The sequence below is a fragment of the Mauremys reevesii genome, linkage group 6 (genome assembly GCF_016161935.1).
Source record: "Mauremys reevesii isolate NIE-2019 linkage group 6, ASM1616193v1, whole genome shotgun sequence".
Classification (NCBI taxonomy): Eukaryota; Metazoa; Chordata; order Testudines; family Geoemydidae; genus Mauremys; species Mauremys reevesii.
In genome coordinates, this window is record NC_052628.1 from 9,480,097 (window position 1) to 9,500,046 (window position 19,950).

At 41.0% G+C, this 19,950-nt stretch overlaps 1 long non-coding RNA gene across 1 annotated transcript in view; it reads left to right on the forward strand.

Moving 5' to 3' along the window:
* Positions 1-1,720, forward strand: part of LOC120408319 — a 79,437-nt gene extending 77,717 nt beyond the window's left edge. The window contains exon 8 of the long non-coding RNA XR_005600609.1: positions 1,700-1,720. This is a non-coding gene — a long non-coding RNA (uncharacterized LOC120408319). The remainder of the gene's footprint in view (positions 1-1,699) is intronic.
* Positions 1,721-19,950: the final 18,230 nt, after the last annotated feature.

The following is a 19,950-nucleotide window of genomic DNA, read 5'->3' on the forward strand; positions in this document are numbered from 1 at the left end:
CCTGTGGACCTCCCGCAGGCATGCCTGCAGAAGCTCCACCGTAGGCGCGGGACCAGTGGCACATCTGCGGGAGGTCCCGCTGAGGTGCAGGACCGGCGCCCGGCAGCGCGAGCAGCACAGCGCGCCGCCCTGCTTGGGGCGGCGGAATTCGTGGAGCCGCCCCTGGAGACTGGCTCCCGTTTGTAGTTATTACCCTATGGGCACCTAGGTATAAGAAAATGAATGAGACACTGACTAGCTTCGGGACGAAGACTGGTCAAGAGCTTAGCTCCTCTGGCCAAAGGAACTCTCAGCTGTAGGAGTAAAGTTCATCTCTGCAGGTTATAGAAGCTTTTCCAGGGTGGTGCAAGACTGAAAAAGGAACTTTCCCAGCAATTAAGGACGATCACAACCCTCCCCACTTTCTGTTCCAAGAGCAAGGTGCATTTCTGTGACCTTGCCTTCTTTCCTCCAAGTGCATAACAAAGGGAATACTTAACAAAACAAGCAAACAAAAAAACAACCTTGCCAAAACAAGACACTCCACTCCACAAGCTTCTCCCTCTTGGGAGCAGAGGAGAGAACAAACCACCAAGTGTCTGTTGTGTAGTCCCGTGGCTTAATGCTCTGCTAGAAGGTTCTCAGCTACTACAATCAGGAACACAGTATAAAGAATAGACTGGAAGACATATTCCATGGAGATAGGATGACCAGATAGCAAGTGTGAAAAATTGGGACAGGACTGGAGGGTAATAGGTGCCTGTATAAGAAAAGGCCCCCAAAATTGGGACTGTCACTATTAAATCGGGACATCTGGTCACCCTACATGGAGAGCACTGACCACATCATCAGACAATCAACAGCTGGACATTTCCCATCTCTTGAGTACCCACATGCTATTTTTTTCTGTGAACTGATGCAAAGTTATTACTAGCTCCTATTTGTCAGAGCTCAACAACAAAATGGAAGAGATAAAACACACTGGCAAATATTTTAATCTTTCTGAGTCAGCAGGGCAGTAGTCTGTCAATGTAATACGCAGCTACTAAGATGCCTAATGCTTGAGCAATACAGCTTAGATTAGATGTGTGGCTGTCCCAGTCAGGGAGTGTAAGCAGGCACATTAATAACAAAGCTCAATGGAACTCTGCAGAGGTTTATTTTCCCCCCTAAAAAAGAATCTGCAGGGATATTGTTCTCATTTCTGCCGGGGATTAGCTGTGCTTTGAAGGCTGGCTGCTTAAAGCCAGTGTTAGTGAGTATGAATCCAACCAGATGCTTTTTTACTTATTTATTTATTTATTTTTACCAAAACTAGGGACACATATTCATCCCTGTTGTAATTTCATTTTTGTTGAGGTTATACCTGGGATCAATTTGGCCTAATATTGGGGGAGGGATAGTTCAGTGGGTTGAGTATTGGCCTGTTAAACCCAGAGTTGTGAGTTCAATCCTTGAGGGGGCCACTTAGGGATCTGGGGCAAAAATTGGTCCTGCTAGTGAAGGCAGGGGGCTGGACTCAATGACCTTTCAAGGTCCCTTCTAGTGCTAGGAGATTGGTATATCACCTATTTTTATGATAATATTCACTGTTGGACAAAACAGATTTTAACTAAGGTACTTATATTATCACAATGTCTGAGCATCTCACAACCTTCACTATATTAATCCTCACAATACCCTTATGAGGTATGAAAGTATTGGTCTCTTTATTTTACAGCTGGGAAACTGAGGCATGGAAAAACTTAAGGTATGTCGATACTGCAGTATCAGAACTGCCCGAGTCTGATCCACAGGTATAAACTTCTGGTTCCTTGAGAAAAGGGGAGCATGGGATGAGAGTTATGGATGTCAATCTTGGAATAAAAGGCTGAGTGAGACTGCTACATTATACAGAATTTTTTTATCCAAAGGTCCTACAGCATTAACACTTGCTGAGAATATATGCACAGCCAGTTTGAATGTAACACCTGCTCTACCAGATTCTATCTATACTGTACCAGATGCTTTAGAGGCTGGGTCAAACCCTTTCCATATTAGATAGTAATGGGAAACACCTACTGATACAGAAAGGATCACTTCACTCATCATCATCTCATGAGCTGAGATGGCACGGCTGCTCAGCAGCCTATTGCCGTGCAACCTAAGACTCGAGGACAGGAAGTGAAGAACAATACCACAATCAGTATGAAAATACAGAGGGAAGGAAGATAAGAGGAATATAACAACCTGTGCTAGGTACTGACTAAGCTTGATTCAGCCTATTCAGGTCTAATGAGCCTACAAAGTCGTGGCTGCATGTCCCCTAACACCTAGACAAAACAAGAACACTTAACCAAACCAGTTAACAAGGTGTCTTGTGTCTATGCATTGCAAGATGCTATGCTATGATTTTCCATGAATTTTCTAAATTTCTTTTCCTTTGTCGATATGGGTCAAGTCTTGATCCCATTGTCATCAATGGCAAAACATCAGCTTATGAGAAAGACCAGGATTTGACACGGTGTCACTACATGTTAAAATTTGGTCCAACGTGTGTGTCATTGGTACGTGTTAAAATCCTATCTTTGTCTGAAAAGGTTTGTGGGAATCAAGCTATTAAATTAGCTGCCTCTCTTCATGCAGCTAGCTTCAACATAATGGTGTTTCAATAAAAAGGAAGAGAATTAAATTTCCTCCTTTAGTCTGAACTGTAATTTTGAACTTTCTTCTCTATCAATGTGTTCCCAGAAGTCTAAGGAAATGTGCAGGCTGCCGTATACAGACTGGGAGAGCAGCAGTGCATTCTCTCATTGGCACTAATATTTTTAAAGGTCTAGAAACCGGAACTGTAATATGCAATAATCACACAACTACTGACTTCACAGCTTTCTCTCTCAAGCATCACCTTACTGCATTAGTGAAATAGTTTAATTTTTTTTCTAACTCATGTTTCCTCTGGCTGGAAGCAGATCAATAGCTATCTTGCTTACATTTCTCTCAAAAATTAAATAAGTTTCTTTCAGTAGACACAATGGTCAGTAATAGCATCAACATGATTTACCACACAGTTTTAGCTGAACACATACATCTATTTACTTCCCAGAATAAAATAATCTATCTGACCAATCAATGGGTGATCACTCTAGGGAAAGGTTTACTTTTTGATCCTAGTTATTGTATGGGGGTTTTGAAGAAAAGAAATAGCTACAATTAAGAGAATGTGAACTTGTGGGAAACTAGTTGGACATCCATCTACTTGTACGTGATGATCTAGACTTTACAGTATTAATTATAATATCTGGGGGACTGAGTGTCATGGACTCACTGTTCAAGGGCCTTAAATTCATTAAGCCTCAGTCACCCCCCTATCTGTAAAACATTGTCCCAGTGCTGTTTTGAGACTTCAATCAATTTTTGTCACTCGGTTTTGCACTGAAGATTGTTAAATCACAAGCTAAGTTTGGTTCAACTTTTGCAAAATCTCTTCCTGCATTAGGTTTTGCTGTTTAAAGAGCCAGAACCTCATGGATGGTTCAAATTGAAGTCTTGCTTGATCTTATCTTTATTTTATTCAGTTCACTACGATAGGGGATACATTGGATACTGTGGTACAGCATGGCCAGAGGGCAGCAGGAGAGTGTTAGCAGGGAGCCTTCTTCCCTGCAAGGGGAGGAAGGTCTGCTATAGATTAACTAGAGCACCTGAAGCCAATTAGAGCACCTGAAGCCAATTAACCAATGAACCAGCAGTGAGTCACATGATATAAACCCCCCTGCTTCAGGTCAGACAGTGTGGGTTGTTGGAGCAGGAAGGTTTGGTTGGAGCAGAGAGCAGTTTTGAAGAGAGACAAAAGGAAAGTTTGGAAGAGTGCTGTGGTGGGCTGAGAAGTCCAAAAAACCCTAGGTAAGGGGTACCTGGCTTGTGTAGAAGGAAGGCAAGAAGCTCCTCCACAAGCTGAAGGGCAGGAGAGGGAAGTAACCCAGGGGAAGGAACCACCAGTTCAAGTGGTTCACTGCTAATCTCAGGGCCCCTGGGTTGGGACCTGGAGAAGAGGGCGGGCCCAGGTCCCTCCCTCTCCACTCCTCAAGGACACTAGTAGGGTAATTAAAAATACTGGTTCAGAGGCAAGCAATGGTGCCCTGAACCTTCCCCAAAGAAGAGAAAGCATGAGACCCAGCATAATAGTACTGGCAATTTGCCACAATACATAGTTCCACTTTGGGCTAAACTTCAAAAAATTACATTCCACAAACATTTGCACAAGTAAAAAATTCTCAGATGTTCATGACAAGTCAATGCGTAGAACCTGGTTGTGAATGCTTTTGTGTGACTGTGAAGTGGGTGCCATGGAGAATAAGCTTACATTATCTCTGTCATAAACAGACAGTTAAGGCTAAGAAGTTCACCTAGCCTAGCTAACACCTGACCAGAGGAACCAATGGGGGATGAGATTTTTCAAGAGGAAGGAGGGAAGTTTTTCCTTTGTTCTATTCATTAAATTCTGTGCTAGAGTGAAAAGATCCAGGAATCAACCAGGGTAGTGAGTATTAGAGAAGGAATGAATTAGCTTATGTTTATTTGCTTTTGTGACTTTCTTTTTGCATTAGAGGGATAATCAATTTGGCTTTTCTTTTATGTAACTAAGGTTTTTGCCCAGGGGAACATCCTCTGTGTTTTGAATCTGTTGTCTGTGAGAGTAGCTTACATGCTAATCTCAGAGGCATTCTTTTCACCCCTTTTCCTTAATTAAAAGTCTTCTTAAGAACCTGATTGATTTTTTCCTTGTTTTAAGATCCAAGGGGTTTGGATCCATGTTCACCAGGAAATTGGTGGAGAAGTCTCTCAAGGTTACCCAGGGAAGGGCTACAGTACTTGGGAGGGGGAGATTTTGGGGGGTAAGACAGAGTTTCCCAAATGACTCAAAACCAGCTGTGCTACAGATGCATATTATAAGACTGTCCTCCATAAATGAGGAAAAGTCAAGGTGCCTTTCTATGGGGAATTTGCCAATGCAATATCACTGTCTTTTTTTTTTTAGTTGTTTAAAAGGAAAAGCAATGGCTGTTGAAAATAACAATTCCAGTCCTAAAAACCACTGAGAAGCATTTCTTGCTCAATTTTATCTACTTTTTCAACAGCAAATTACAGTGGATCAGTATATTTGATTTGGGAGAAATGAAGTAAGAGCTGCTCAAATTGAGCTTGAACACTCCTGAATTGTGTTCAAATCTGGAAGGCAGGTGCTAGATTCCCTTTCTGAATATTAGCTAAATCTGGAAAGGAAAAGCCAATTTCTGCTTCCATGGCTCAGAAGTGGAAATCCTCCTAAGTGCCTGGTACTGTATCTAAAGCTGCCCAGGTCCAGTAGAGCCTCCCCTCCCTTACTTTTCATTTTAAATTCTAGTGGGATCCACATACCTCCCTTGCGAGGCTTCAGATAGAGAGGGGCACTGTCCATTTAGTCCACCCAATTCCTTCTTTGGGGCCTGCAAGGTGAGGTCACACCAGTATCCCTAATGCAGCCTGGGGAAGTCTTCTGAAGGGGATATATGGGCCAAAGCCTTCTACTCCTTGGGCACACTTGTTCCCCATTCACAGTGCCATCTCGCTCTAGCAGTGAGCTCAAGCTGTAGCTACCATACTCCCTCCCCCCACTTTTCCTGTTGGTAGTGGCTAAGGGAATGCTGGGAAATATAGTTCTTTCCCTGTCCAGGGCTGGTTCGATAGGCAGGGAGCTAACCAATGAACTACAGCTCCCAGGGCCCTCTGTTGGTTCTCAGCTCCCAGGCTCGATCCCTGCTAGCTGCCGCCCCTGCAAATGGGCTGCCCCAAGCAGCTGCTTGCTTTGCTGGTGCTTAGAGCCGCCCTTGGCTCTTTTGGCCACAGCATCATACTGGGAGCTCATGTTCAGCTGATTATCCAACACAACCCCCAAATCTTTGTATGTAAGTGTGGCCTACATTTTTTTGTTCCTAGATGCATACATTCCCATTTAGCTGTAAGGCAGCCCTCGACTTTACAACGTTCGACTTATGATGAACGGCACTTATGACGTTTCTGAATTGACACCGATTTGACTTCCAACAATTGGTTTTGACTTTACGATGCCCAGTCCCGCAATGGAGTGTGTTGCGGTTCCAAGTTACTTTTCAACTTAACATCGCAATTTTCAGGAACCACTTGTGTCGTAAGTCCGAGGATGGCCTGTATTGAAATGCATATTGCTCCATTGGGACTCAGATAAAACATGACCTAGGTTCATATTCCATCCTCCACCACAGACTTCCTGTGTAAGATTGGGAAAGTCACTTAATCGCTCTCTACTTCGATTTCCCCTCTGTTAAAAGAGGTTAATCATGCTGCCCTACTGGGTGGGGATGTTGTGAGGGTAAATTCATTAAAATGTTGAGGCCCTCAAGTCATAGGAACTACTTTAGATAGATATAACAAGAGTTTTCAATGTCAGACTTACTGCTTCTATGGATCTACAAAATGAAGGCTTTCATCTCTTGAAAGCATATGGGGTTGTGTGGATTGTTGAAATGAAAGTAGAAGGTGTGATGACAATATTAGGGTGATAGATGTAAATAAATAAATAAATAACCAACCACAGTACCTACATCTCAGTCCCATTTCTGGTAAGTACAAAGCCTGAATCTCTTATAAACTGTGAATTGTCTAAATATAATAATGATATAATTATGAAGACTGCAACCACTGACAAATGTAAGTATAAAGCATTTCAAGAAACAGAAATACAATTTCATCAGAGGTTTAAAAGTGCACTCTTAGTCTTAGCCTCATCCACATTATTTTTCATCCTTTATTTTTTATTGAGTTGGTTATTGAGATTGTTACATAGCACTCTTCAATTTATCTGGGATATACCAGTTGACAATGAGGCCCTTGAGTGATGACAAAGCCTCGGAGTTGAGATTAATATTGTATTTCATATAAAAAAAGACTCCCCATAATATATCTGCCTTGAGAATGTCCTGAAGGGAGAGGCTTCTGTCAATTTCTAAGCACTGGCCTCTGGCTTAGAGAGCTTGTCAATTTCAAACCTGTAAATGCAGTTTTGAAACTGACAGAACAAGGAAGTTCTTTCAGTGAAAAAAAAATAAAACAATTCTTCCATCTGGTGGAAATTTATCATATATATAAAATCCTAGAATTCTGATCTACCCTAGGGGTATGATGAATAAATAATAAAAGAGAAAGATTTGCCGAGCTGCCCTCTTGTCTTTTGTCTCATAGATATCTTGCTAAGGCTTCAATATGATTCCCTTGTGGTTGTGCATCTTCTCTTTGTTTATCCCTGTGAAACAGGACAATGGGGAAAATTCTGTTCTCAGTTATACCAAATACAAATCCGGAGTCTTCAACTGAGTTACTCTAAGTTTACAAATACAGGCCATATCCAGAGTCGTTTTATCTTGACGTAACCCCGTTTGGCTTCAATGGAACAATGCCAGTTTACATGAGCTGATAATCTGGCCTATGTATCTATTTCCCCCCTTCAAAGTGTGACTTTCTCCTAAGGGTAGCTAGAGCTTAGTCATTTCAGAGTCTTTCAAATATTAGTCATTTTCCTTTTTGAAAAGGTTGTTTTATTTAAATGCAGTTCCAATTCTTCTTCTTTCTTTTCCCCAAAAAACAAAGCCAGAATTGCTGGATGTTATGTATTACTTTGGGTTGTGTAATAAGTGAGAACATTTTTTCTTTGCTAGGAAGTTAATCCCCTAAAACTACTAGCAGTCATGATAAACCCAAACCTGGATTCCATCTCTTGAGATACGGTTCTGGATCTTTAACTTTATGATGAAACTCTATCTCTACAATGGGGCAAAACAAAATCTCAGGATATGAACAACTCTGAACTTTGAGAAAGTCTTATTCTGGACCCAGATTCTGTGAGTCAGGCTGTGATGTAATGCCTCCGTTCAATTCAGTAGAATGCTGTTGTAAGATTTTTAACTTTTCAGTCGTTTCTAGTATGATCATTAAGTTCTGTAACCTTTTGCAAACTTTGTAACTTTCAAAAAGAACAGGAGTACTTGTGGCACCTTAGAGACTAACAAATTTATTGTAATTGAATCTATTTCCCCATGTCATACCTTCTATGGGTCATCTCGATTATCACTTCAAAAGTTTGTTTGTTTTTCTCCTGCTGCTGATAGCTCATCTCAATTGATTGGCCTCTTACAGTTGGTATGGCTACTTCCACGTTTTCACGTTCTCTGTCTGTATAAATATCTTCTTGCTGTATGTCCCAGTCTATGCATCCGATGAAGTGGGCTGTAGCCCACGAAAGCTTATGCTCAAATTCGTTAGTCTCTAAGGTGCCACAAGTACTCCTGTTCTTTTTACGGATACAGACCAACACAACTGCTACTCTGAAATTTGTAACTTTAGTTATTATTAGCGTAGCCTTTTAAATTTTGTAACTTTTGCAAGCTTTGTAACCTTTCAGTTACCACTTGTATAAACCTCCAAGCTTTGCAATATTCCATCACGCAATCAGAGAGAGTGTGAATGAGGGAGTGTGTGTGGGAGATAAGGGAGTGTGAACAAGGAATTTTATGTGGGATTGGGCGGAGAGGAACTGCAAGGAGAAAAGAGCCAGGATCCAGGAGCCAGGTGTGTCTGATGTAATCTGTCCTGAGAAGGCAGTCATGGGGTGCTGTAAAGAAAAGAAGAACCTGGTATACATGAAAGGAACGAGGCCTGGATATGCTTCTCGGTGATGGACACAGAAGGGAAACTCAGTGTACATGACTGAAGCCATCCAGTTCCAGTAAAAGGAAGAAGGCATGCAGAGAAGCCCCCTGCTTCTTGACCTGCTCACCGGCCCAGATTTGTGACTGCAGGCAGACACACCAGATCTACTATGCTTCAGCTTCTAGGCTTCCTCTGCTGTCTCCGGTAACTCTCTGTCTGTGTGAGTGTGTGGGTGTATGAGGATATGAATACAATGAATGTTTGAGTGCATGAATAAGCTCCATCCCTTTTCTGTTTGATCCAACAGCGGCATTTAATAAAACCAATATAAGTGTAAGCCTGGGTTGGTTTCTAAGGAAACTGAGGTAACACAGGCCTGTCTCTGGATCCAAACTTTTCTGAAGTTCAGGGATGTTTGGATTTGAAGCAGAAACCTAGTCATTCTCTAAATTACCAAATACCTCTTCTGTCCCATTACCACTGGTCCCACCGCTCCAAAATTAGATTTTCCTTATCAGAATTCATAGCAGAAGTAAGAAATTCATCTGAAACTTCCCCTTCCTCCATGATGAGAAGACTAAAGAAAGCACTCAGCTAGCACAGTGAGGGGTACAGTATAAAAACGTGAATAGAATAGGAGACTTCTTCGTGTCTTCGGTAGCAACCAGCAAGCAATTTACACACTCAAAAGAGAGAGAGCTCCTTCAGCCCACCTCTAAAATGAGTAGCAGTATTAGACTGTTTTATATAAACTCTTGGAAGTTAGGTGCCTGTGAAAGCAGGAATCCCAGAGATGGATCCAAAACTGCATATTCGTTGAAAATGGACTATTCCATAGTATAAAATGCAATCAAAGACCAGTCTCCTCAACTACGTGAAGCTTTTGGATAATTCTTCCCCTTTGACTCTTCCTCAGTTATAGAAATGGGAGGATGCTAGTAGTATGTCATCTAGCCTATCCACTGTATTCTTCAATTCTTCATATGAAGAAGTGTTTTTTTACCCACGAAAGCTTATGTCCAAATAAATCTGTTAGTCTTTAAGTTGCCGCCGGACTCCTTGTTGTTTTTGTGGATACAGACTAACATGGCTACCCTGGCTACTTCTCCTTGATGTGATGTCTACAAAACACTTGACAATAGTTAGGCAGCTGGTGTGCTGAGACCACTGTCTATCATGATGACCAATGTAGTCTCATTGTTTTCTTGCGCTCCCCTGTCTCTCTGTCTGTGTCCATCTATTATCTTTTGTCTTATTCTTTTCTTGTAAGTTCTTTTTTTCCTTTGTTTGTACGATGGGATGCTAGTCTATGATTGAGTTCCTAAATGCTACATTAATACAGATAATCATAATAATGAATAATATGAAGACTCTCCCACAGTCTGGTAGGTCTTGAGAAAAATACTCCTGATGTTCAGCCTAAATTAAAATACAAAAGAATTGAAATAAGTAAGAATGTCAATTAGCTTTTGCTCCTTTCCATCTTGCTACTAGTATTTATGCCCCCTGGGACAATTCCCTTCCTCACTCTTAGGTGTTTACATCTTGGAGTTTTCTTAGGTTTAACCCCTTCTCCCTCACAATTTATCCTTTTAGGGGGGAGGGCTAGCTTAAGGGGGGAGGGATTGCTCAGTGGTTTGAGCATTGGCCTACAAAACCTTGGCTTGTAAACTCAATCCTTGAGGGGACCACTTAGGGATCTGGGGCAAAATCAGTACTTGGTCCTGCTAGTGAAGGCAGGGGGCTGGACTCAAGGACCCTTCAGGGTCCCTTCCAGTTCTATGAGATAGGTATATCTCCATGTAGTGTATATAACCTCATCAGACTTTCTAGCTGTACTTTGTGTTCTGACAGTGTCAATTCAAATTTGATTATTTTTGTATCTGGTGAGAGCAGAGTGGTCAGAGAGGAGTTAATTGGATGATAGCCTATGGGCTGTGAAAGAAAGGGAAACATGTTGGAAGCGCTAAGAGAACTGCCTGGACCATGTTAGACTGAGATGAAAGCAGTAACTCTAAGACAAGAGAAGACTAACATGTTTAGCAAGACCATATTCTGATCTAAATACTGCTGGGATAAATTGGGATTAACTCCCCGGGATCAGAAGATGGGTCTTGGCTTGTCACAGCTGCATCATCTAACCAACCAAACCTCCCTTGGCTGCCCCTCTGTTGCATTGTTATTCCTGCTACACTCCCTGTGTTCCCTGCTAAATTTCTTGCAAAATGCCTATGTGCTTTAACACCAGCAGAGAATTGCTAGGGAACACCATGTAATAGGAAAGATTCTGGGTAACTTATTTATGTATAAACATGAAGGAATTTAGTAGCTGTAAGGCAATGAACAGATGTTTTATTACCTTAGTGGTAGCCTTATGATAGGCAGTCTCATACCGAGGTGACACACTGTCTATATAACAGTATTTCATGACTGCCCTTGGGTTTGCATTGAACTGACAGAAGAAACTTGTAAGTACCATCAGAGCACTAAGCAGAGAAAGGAAGGTCTTGTAGTTAAGACGTTGAGCTAGGGCTCAGAGCTCCATCCCAGCAGCTGCCATGCACACCCTCTTTGACCTTGGGCAGGCCTCTTACTGCTAGAAATCAGCCAATGCAGAGTGCTTTTGAAAACCCCACTCTTTAATTTCGCTTTGCCTCCGTCCCCCAGCAGAAATCGAGTGTAATAATAATACTTTCTTTTCCTGTCTTGTGTTTTTTTATATTGTAAGCTTTTAAGGGAAAGGACTGTGTCTTCTTTAGATGTTTTTATAGTGCCTTAGTTCAGGGGTAGGCAACCTATGGTACGGGTGCCAAAGGCGGCACACGAGCTGATTTTCAGTGGCGCTCACACTGCCCAGCTCCTGGCCATCGGTCCGAGGGGCTCTGCATTTTAATTTAATTTTAAATGAAGCTTCTTAAACATTTTAAAAACCTTATTTACTTTACATGCAACAATAGTTTAGCTATATATTATAGACTTATAGAAAGAGACCTTCTAAAACATTAAAATATATTACTGGCACACGAAACCTTAAATTAGAGTGAATAAATGAAGACTGGACACCCCACTTCTGAAAGGTTGCCAATCCCTGGCCTATCACTAGGGCTCCATGTCTGTCACGGAGGTCGCAGAAGTCACGCATTCTGCGACTTTCCACGATCTCCATGACTTCTGCAGGGGCCAGTGTGGCTGACCTCAGGGCTGCCCAAGCAGCTGGCTCCGTGGCCAGTTGCTCAGGTGGTCCCCGGAACAGCCACACCAGCAGCTGCTCCGCTGGCCCTGGGATCAGTCCACGGTCTGCAGCCCTGGGCAGTGGTGCCTGGGATGCTGGCCAGAGCAGCCGCAGTCAGCTGGCCCAGGTGCCCCCCATTCCTCCCCCAGATGTGGTCCCCTTAGTGCTCCCGCCCCAAGATTTAATCACAGTTATTGCCTGTGACCTCTGATACAAACAATAATAGTGTTATGGAATGAATAAGACCTTGCACCTGAAATCTAACTTGTGCTATGTTTTTTTTTTTTTTTTTTTTTAATGGTCTGGCTACTAGAATCTAGACTGAAGCCAGATCTCATTTCATGCAGACTACCACTGATTTTGTTGCTATGTATCTAGGCTGTATGTGCACAGTGGCCTGGAAGGCAAATGCCCCACGTACCCATTACCTTTGCCATTCTCCTGTTACTCTCTTCGTTAATTCCACCTTGATCTCTCTTACAGTTAAAAGAATGAGTGGCTTTACTTTGCAACAAGAAGGGGCTTTATGATTAAAACGTTAGGCGCTCAGCAAGAGGGGGTTAAATTTTGTTTGATTCCCTCTCCAATGTCACAGAGCTATATTAATGTAGTAACACTTTATTGTAAGCTGACATTAACGAATGTTAAATTACACCAGAATTCCTATGAAATTGCATATTAACAGTTGTGCTAATACCAAAAGGGTTCACCGTGATTAATGTTATTGTAATGAATACCAAAGGAATTAATAACCATTTGTCACTTGTAATAAAGTGTTGCCGAGTAATTTCATGCCACTTTCTTTCCTCATTTGTCATGAGAATGAGGTACTGGAATTTTAAAACCTAATGTAACAGTGTGAATTACAGAGAGACAAGGTTCTACTATTCAGCATTCTTCTGTTTGATTGGTTTTCCTTGCAGCCCACTCCCATATAACTCATAGAGGGAACTGAATGGAAGGAACTGTTAGTCTGGGGTGCAGAATTTAAGGAAGAGGAGAATTCTTTTAATACATGTGTGCCGATCATAATTGATCCCTCCGTATTGGAAATTCAGATCCCCCGACTATTCATTATTTTGACAAATACTGTAATGAGTGCAGAAAATGGCAGCACATAAATCCATTCTCATGACAAAGAACATAATGAGAATGGGAAGCAGCACAAAGTAAATAGTGATCACTTCAGAGTCTGGAGCCTGTAAACACTCCCCTTCATGTGTCTTCCCTTCCTCCTGCAGCTGATCAATAAGATCCTGTCAGTGAAAAATTGTTGCCCGTCAGGATTCCTGGTCATCCCAGCCTGGTGTACATCTTGTCCTGAGTTGTTCTGCTTTGCCTCTGAGATACTGAGCACCTGCAGTTCCCATTTAAGGCAATGAGCCAGTGCGGACTTTGCTCTCTGATAATAAGCCCGTTGCCATTATTTCAAAAGAGGGGATTCTGTGATTAATTTCAATATTATCATTATTTTATTTTCTATTACACTTTCATATAGATTTTGGTAGTTACTTCTGACTTATTCCAGTGTAAGCAAGAGGAAAATCAGATCTTTATCCATTGCCAGGAGAAGATCATCAGCCTACGTATCAAGTATACTCTGTGAGCCATGCCGCAGACATAACCTTGTTTGACAAGGTTCAAGGAAGTCCAGGCTATCCAGATACTCAGAGAGTTGATTTGTCACAACCTCTTCCAAAATCTTACCAAAGAATGGAAGATTAGATACTGATCCATTGTTGTGTAGGTTGTCAACAGTGAGTGTAATTAACCACTGGAACATCTTACAAGGGAGTCACCATTGCTTGGCGTGTCTAAATCAAGAGTAGATGTGTCTCTACAAAGATGCTTATATTCAGCCAGAAGACTGGGCCTGATGTAAGAATTACTGGGCAATGTTCTTTGGACTTTGTTATGCAGGAGGTCTTATCTGATGATCACAGTAGACCTGTCTGGTCTGACAATTTATGAAATTAGAAAAAAAAAACAAAGTCGCAGTTTACAAGAGGGAGGGAGATAAAGATACAGAGCCAGATCCTCAGCTGAAGTAAATCACTTGCAGTCATATGCTATTGAGCTCAGTGCAGGAGTCACTGGGTGAATTCTATGGCTTATATTACGCAAGAGGTCAGATTAGATCCTAGCTGTCTCTTTTGGCCTTAAAATCAATAGGTGAAATCCTGGCCTGAGGGAAGTGACTAACAAGACTCCCTTTGACTTCAATGGGAGCATGATTTTACCCTACACATTTTAAATATGAAGGGTGTGTTGTTTAGTACTTAGTGCAGGACTTGGTGATGCCCTCTACTCCCACTTCAGCATCAGTAAGTTTGTCCTAAGAGTTCCAGGAGGTATAGTGCCTTCTGAAGTGCAATACATCCTAGGATTTCCCATTGGATGCAACTGCATAGTGTCCCTTAATGAGGGCTATTCCTTAATGGCACAACTGTGCCCTGAGTGTTTGTAAAATGCTTGGAGAAGGGTTGCAAAAAGGTGACATATAAGTGCAAAGTATTACTATTCATAAACTAAACTGCATTGCAATTTTCCACACAAAGCTATTCCACTTGCCAGTAACACTGAATAATTTTACCCAAAAGTTAGTGTGCTTTATGTGCTGTCAGCAGCACAGACCAGTTAATGGAATATTTAACATTCTCTTGCTGCTGTGAAGTCAGATCTTAACAATTTTTATTGAGCCATTTCCTAATTGCTCTTTATTTCCAAGGAAAATCATGCACAGGAAATATATAGCTAGTAAAATGGCATAACATTTGAATCTGTAGATCCTTTGATTTCCCTGACTTTGAAACCTCAAATATCCAGATTGGTGGAAAAGCAAAGTCTGCTTCGAAACATTCATCATCAGAAGAAATATGTGCCAATCAAGGAAACTGGGAAACAACTGCAGTAACACAAACAAGCAAATATTAAAGATGAATCCCTAATTTCATTCCAGTACTGCATAATGCAGCCTTCCAGCTCCTCCATATTCAGTTCAGAGTCCTATGTGACCTTCAGTGTTAAAGATGACAGCAATATATTTAACAATGGTATTTTTTATTTACTATAGAGGCTGAGATACAAAACACTTAATCTACATCATAAAAAGGAAAGTAGCTGAGTTGGCGGTGACCTTGACTACACTTACTCCCCAAGGTGATCATTTCAAGCATATGCAGATGTTTAGCTGTGCTATACTGGGTGCAAATTCACTGAATTCTTTTTTTTTCAATATTCATTTTTTGGGGGATAAGAGAATAGCAATCTTGAAGGTTTTGTTTTTTAATAATTTCCTACAGTTATGGAGCAGGGAAGGAGAAATCATACAGGGGAGGTTTACAAAGGCACATATTTGGAGTTATGTACTCAATTACTGTTGATCTCTATTGGAAATTGAATGCCTAACAACCATTAGTCAATTGTGAAGCAAAGCAAATGTAAGTCAAAAACATGAACACACCTAGGGACCAGTCCTGTTCAGATTAAAGTCAGAGGTGGCAAAACTCCAATGTTGCTTCTCCAAAATTCAGGATTGGATCCCCACTTCCAAGAACTAAACACTTTGAAAAATGCACATTGGAAAATTATTATAATTCTAACTCTGTGTATAAAATGATGGGGTCTAATTTAGCAGTTACCACACAAGAATGAGATTGTGGAGTCTTTGTAGATAGATCTCTGAAAACATCTGCTCAGTGTACAGCCACAGTCAAAAGAGCTAACAATGTTAAAAATCATTAGGAAAGGGATAGATAAGGAGACAGAAAAAATCATGTCACTTTATAAACCCATAATATGCCCACACCTTGAATACTGCCTGCAATTCTGGTTGTTGTATTTCAAGAAAAGATATATCAGAACTGGAAAAGGTAAAGAGAAGGGCAACACAAATTATTAGGGCTATGGAACAATTTCCGTATGAGGAAAGGTTAAAAAGACTGGGAGTGGTCTATTTGGAAAAGAGATGACTGAGGGGGGGGATATGATAGAGGTCTATAAAATCATGAATGGTGTGGAGAAAGTGAATAAGGAAGTATTATTTACCCCTTCACAAAACACATGAACCTGGGTTCACCCAATTATATTAATAGGCAGCGGGTTTGAAACAAACATAAGCAAGTACTTCTTCACACAACACACAGTCAACCTGTGGAACTCCTTGCCAGAGGATGTTGTGAAGGCCAAAAATATCACAGGGTTCAGAAAAGAATTAGATAAGTACATGGAGGACAGGTCCATCAATGGCTATTAGACAGGATAGTCAAGGTTACAACCCCATGCTCTGAGTGTCCCTAAAATTCTGATTGCCAGAACCCAGGACGGGATGACAGGGGATGTATCACTCGATAGTGGCCCTGTTCAGTTCATTCACTCTGAAGCATCTGACACTGGCCACTGTCACAAGACAAGATACTTGGCTAGATAGACCATTGTCTAACCCAATATGTAAACAATTAGTAATTTTCTTTTTGTCAGATCTTGGAATTTCCAGGAACCCCATTGTGCTGGCTGGTGTACAAACACAGAACCAAAAGACAGTTCATGGCTCACAGAACTTACAATCGAAGTATAAGACAAGAGGCAACAGCTGGCTGCAGACAGACAAGGGAGTACAGCAAAACAACAAGAAAATATTGGGCCGCATGATAGGTAGTGGTAATCCAGTCTAAATGAAAGCCATGTGTTATATCACTCGACTCATATCCTAAATGGAACAAAGATGGGAACCACTGAATGGCTGATGCTGAAATACTTCTTCACCCAGGCAATGCAAGTTGCAATTGCTCAACACCTCAGGAAAATCAAGCCACTTATATAGGTGCCTGATTATAGGCTTAAAGGCCAGGTGTTTAAAGGTAATTAGGTGCTTAAAGATGCAGATAGGTACCTATGTTCCTAACTTCTATTGCAATCAAGGGGAGCTGGGTTCCCAGGTGTTTTGAAAACCTTACTAGTCACCTAGATGCATCTTAATGTGCCCAAGTGCCTTTAAATCTTTGGCCCTAGATGTCTAATCTTAAACTATATCCCCCTTCAAGTGACTTACCCAAGTCCATACGGTGTATCATGGCATAGCTAGGAATAGAACCCAAGGGTCCTGGTTCACCATTTCAACTTCTGACCTGTAGAATTAATTTCATATACGCTCTAGCTAGCATGACTTGTTAAGGGTTATTTTTCTCTTGGAGGCTGGAGCAAAATTTTGCATTCTGAGTGCATGGCAGTGTTTTTTTGCTAGACATCTTCATTTATTTTCTTTACAACCAAGGTAACCAGCCCAAATTAATCTACTTTGTATTACTAAGGTACTTGGCAATCTGCTTTTCACTGGTAGTATAACTGGCAGATTTTTTTTTCACCAAAGATTTTCTCCATTCTCTGGTTAGTTCTCTTAGGTTAGTATATCAGTGCTTGTTCTTTGGACATGGGAAATGGCTTAAGAGTAACAGTTCTCATTTTTTTTTTCAATATTAAAGTCAGTTTTATTCAGTGATTCAACATGCATGTGGTTCTCTGGGCCCTCTATAGAAATACTTTTTTAGATCTTCAGTTTCAGTTGTCTGGATTTGCTGGGCAACTTTTCATCCTAGAATCCTTCCGACCTTTCATTGTTTCTACTTTTTTCCCCCCACACACTTGTTTTCCTTGCTATATCAACTGTTGCTATTAAGGAATCTCCAGTGAATACTGTATGTTGGCTTCAGTTTGGGCTTTTAAATTAGTTAGAACTAACTCCTAGGTTCTCTTTTTAGGCTTGTACCCTTGCAGCTACAAGGAAGATGAAACTAACTCAATTCAATTGGCTCTCAAAGAGAGACAATTACACATTCTGCTGCTAATTGCTAGAGCTGGTCAAAAGAATAGTTTAAAAAATCATGGGACGTTTTAAAAGGTTTTTACTGGATTCTTGATTTTTTTTTTAAAATCAACATTGAGAAATTTTGGACCAACTCTATATCTGGCTTTAACTAAATAAATAAAGTGGAACATGTTAAAGGAAATTTTCATTGAAAAATTTTTCTGTTTTTTTTTTAAATGACAATGGAATTTTTGTTGGAAATAATGGTCAAATTCAATATCTTTCAACCAGCTCTAATGATGATCTCTCCATCCTGCTAGCTAGACAATTAACGTGACAGACACCACTATATAAACCATAGCCTAGATTCACTCTCACTGACACAGGGACTGCAAACTGCATTCTTCAGGAACTGCTGAGACTCTGCAGAGGATGGATTTTGAAGCGAGGTCATGTTTTCAGTGGAGCCCCACTTACAGAAGCTGCCACAGGACAATGTTCAGAATAAGTGTATCACACTGAAAAATTATGTGTTGCTTGCCCTTTTAATGACTGGTTCACTAAGGATAACAACCTTGTGATGCTGTATGGAATCTGGGGGACACTTGAGGATATTATGAATATTAATATTGTAAAATTGTCATGAGTTATACCAGATATGCCATGTAAGGTATCTGCAAAAATGTTATAACTTGCCAGATATGATAATCTCCTTTATGTGTTTGTATCACCTTTGTATTATGAGTTATAGATATGTACGTCCGTATTTCAAACTTGTGCTATGCTACTGGGTGTCACCCCCAGACAGTTTGGGCATCCATTAAGGACCATCAGCTATACAACTGACCCACTGAGAGAAGGCAGATATACCTTATGACTCAGCAAGGCATGCAGGGGCATGCCTGTGGAGAGAACTCTAAGGTATCCAAGCCATGTGCTGGGCAGATTGTGTTTGGAACAAAAGAAGCACAGGCTGCATGGCAAAAGACCATAAAAGGCAGCTGCATCTTCTCCATCCGAAGAAGTGGGTATTCACCCACGAAAGCTCATGCTGCAAAACGTCTGTTAGTCTATAAGGTGCCACAGGATTCTTCTTTGAAATCTTTGTATATATATGACTGTTTTACCATTTATCATCTCTCTTCTTGTTCTTTCTTTTTTCTTTTTAATATACCTTTAGTTTTAGATGCTAAAGGGCTTGGCTGGCAGCGTGGTATTTTGGGTGAGATCCAAACCTATACTGACCTGGTAACGTGGCTGACTCTTTGGGGTCAGAAGAACATTTTGTACATGTGATCAGAGTTTAAAATAACTTCTCACTGTACTGGACCTATGTGCTGACTGGGAACCAGAGAACTGGAATGCAATAAAGGGGGCTGGCTGATTTCTTTTTTTGCTTCTTGATAGCCAGTGTTTGGGATCAGAAGCACAGTTTGTGACTGGTTGGGAGGTGTTATCCACCAGTCTTGGGAGCATCTGCTCTCCCTTTTGCAGCCTGCCCTGACCTTGGCATTTCCAGCGTGGGCTGCCCTAGGCACCTCCAGCCACAAACCCATTACTGTTAAAAGAACTACTTTTGGCATTTTTTCTTTAGCTAGTTGCAGTAATAGGGTTCTTATCCTTTGGCAGCACATAGCAATGCAGAATCTGTACAATGGGTAGAGGTCTGAACTGAAGGTCTCACATTCAAATATTGCTTATGACCCCAGTTTGAAACCATTACCAAAGCTGTGTGTCCTAATCGTGTACTCGCCTAGCCAACACCCTCCCTTGGCAGAATAGGGGATGTGGATTCATTTATTGATTGAGATTTCTATAGGGCAGGTCTTATACTTTGAGCCTCAAGTTCAGAAGCGGATGAGTAGCATGTTTGAAACCCTGAGGCTTTTACAGATTCTTTGCCAAACTGTGAGCACAGCCTAACAGTAAGTCGGTGGAAAGGAACATGTGCAGGCTTTCAAAGGCTCACAGCAATGTTCCTTCCAGATACTGGTAACTTACATGCTCAAAATATTGGCTGGAATTAATATTTAAAAGTTATCCTGCTGTGTGAAAGCAATGGAATTAACTTTGTCTAACTATGAAACCAGGGCAAAATGAATATGATGAGGTAATTAAGGCAATTATTAGAGACTACTAATTCAGATGTGAGAAATTGAAAGAGATTCATAAGGTTAATATCGGTTTTGGAGATTATAGACTATATTATGAGATGCACTATATAACTTTTGCT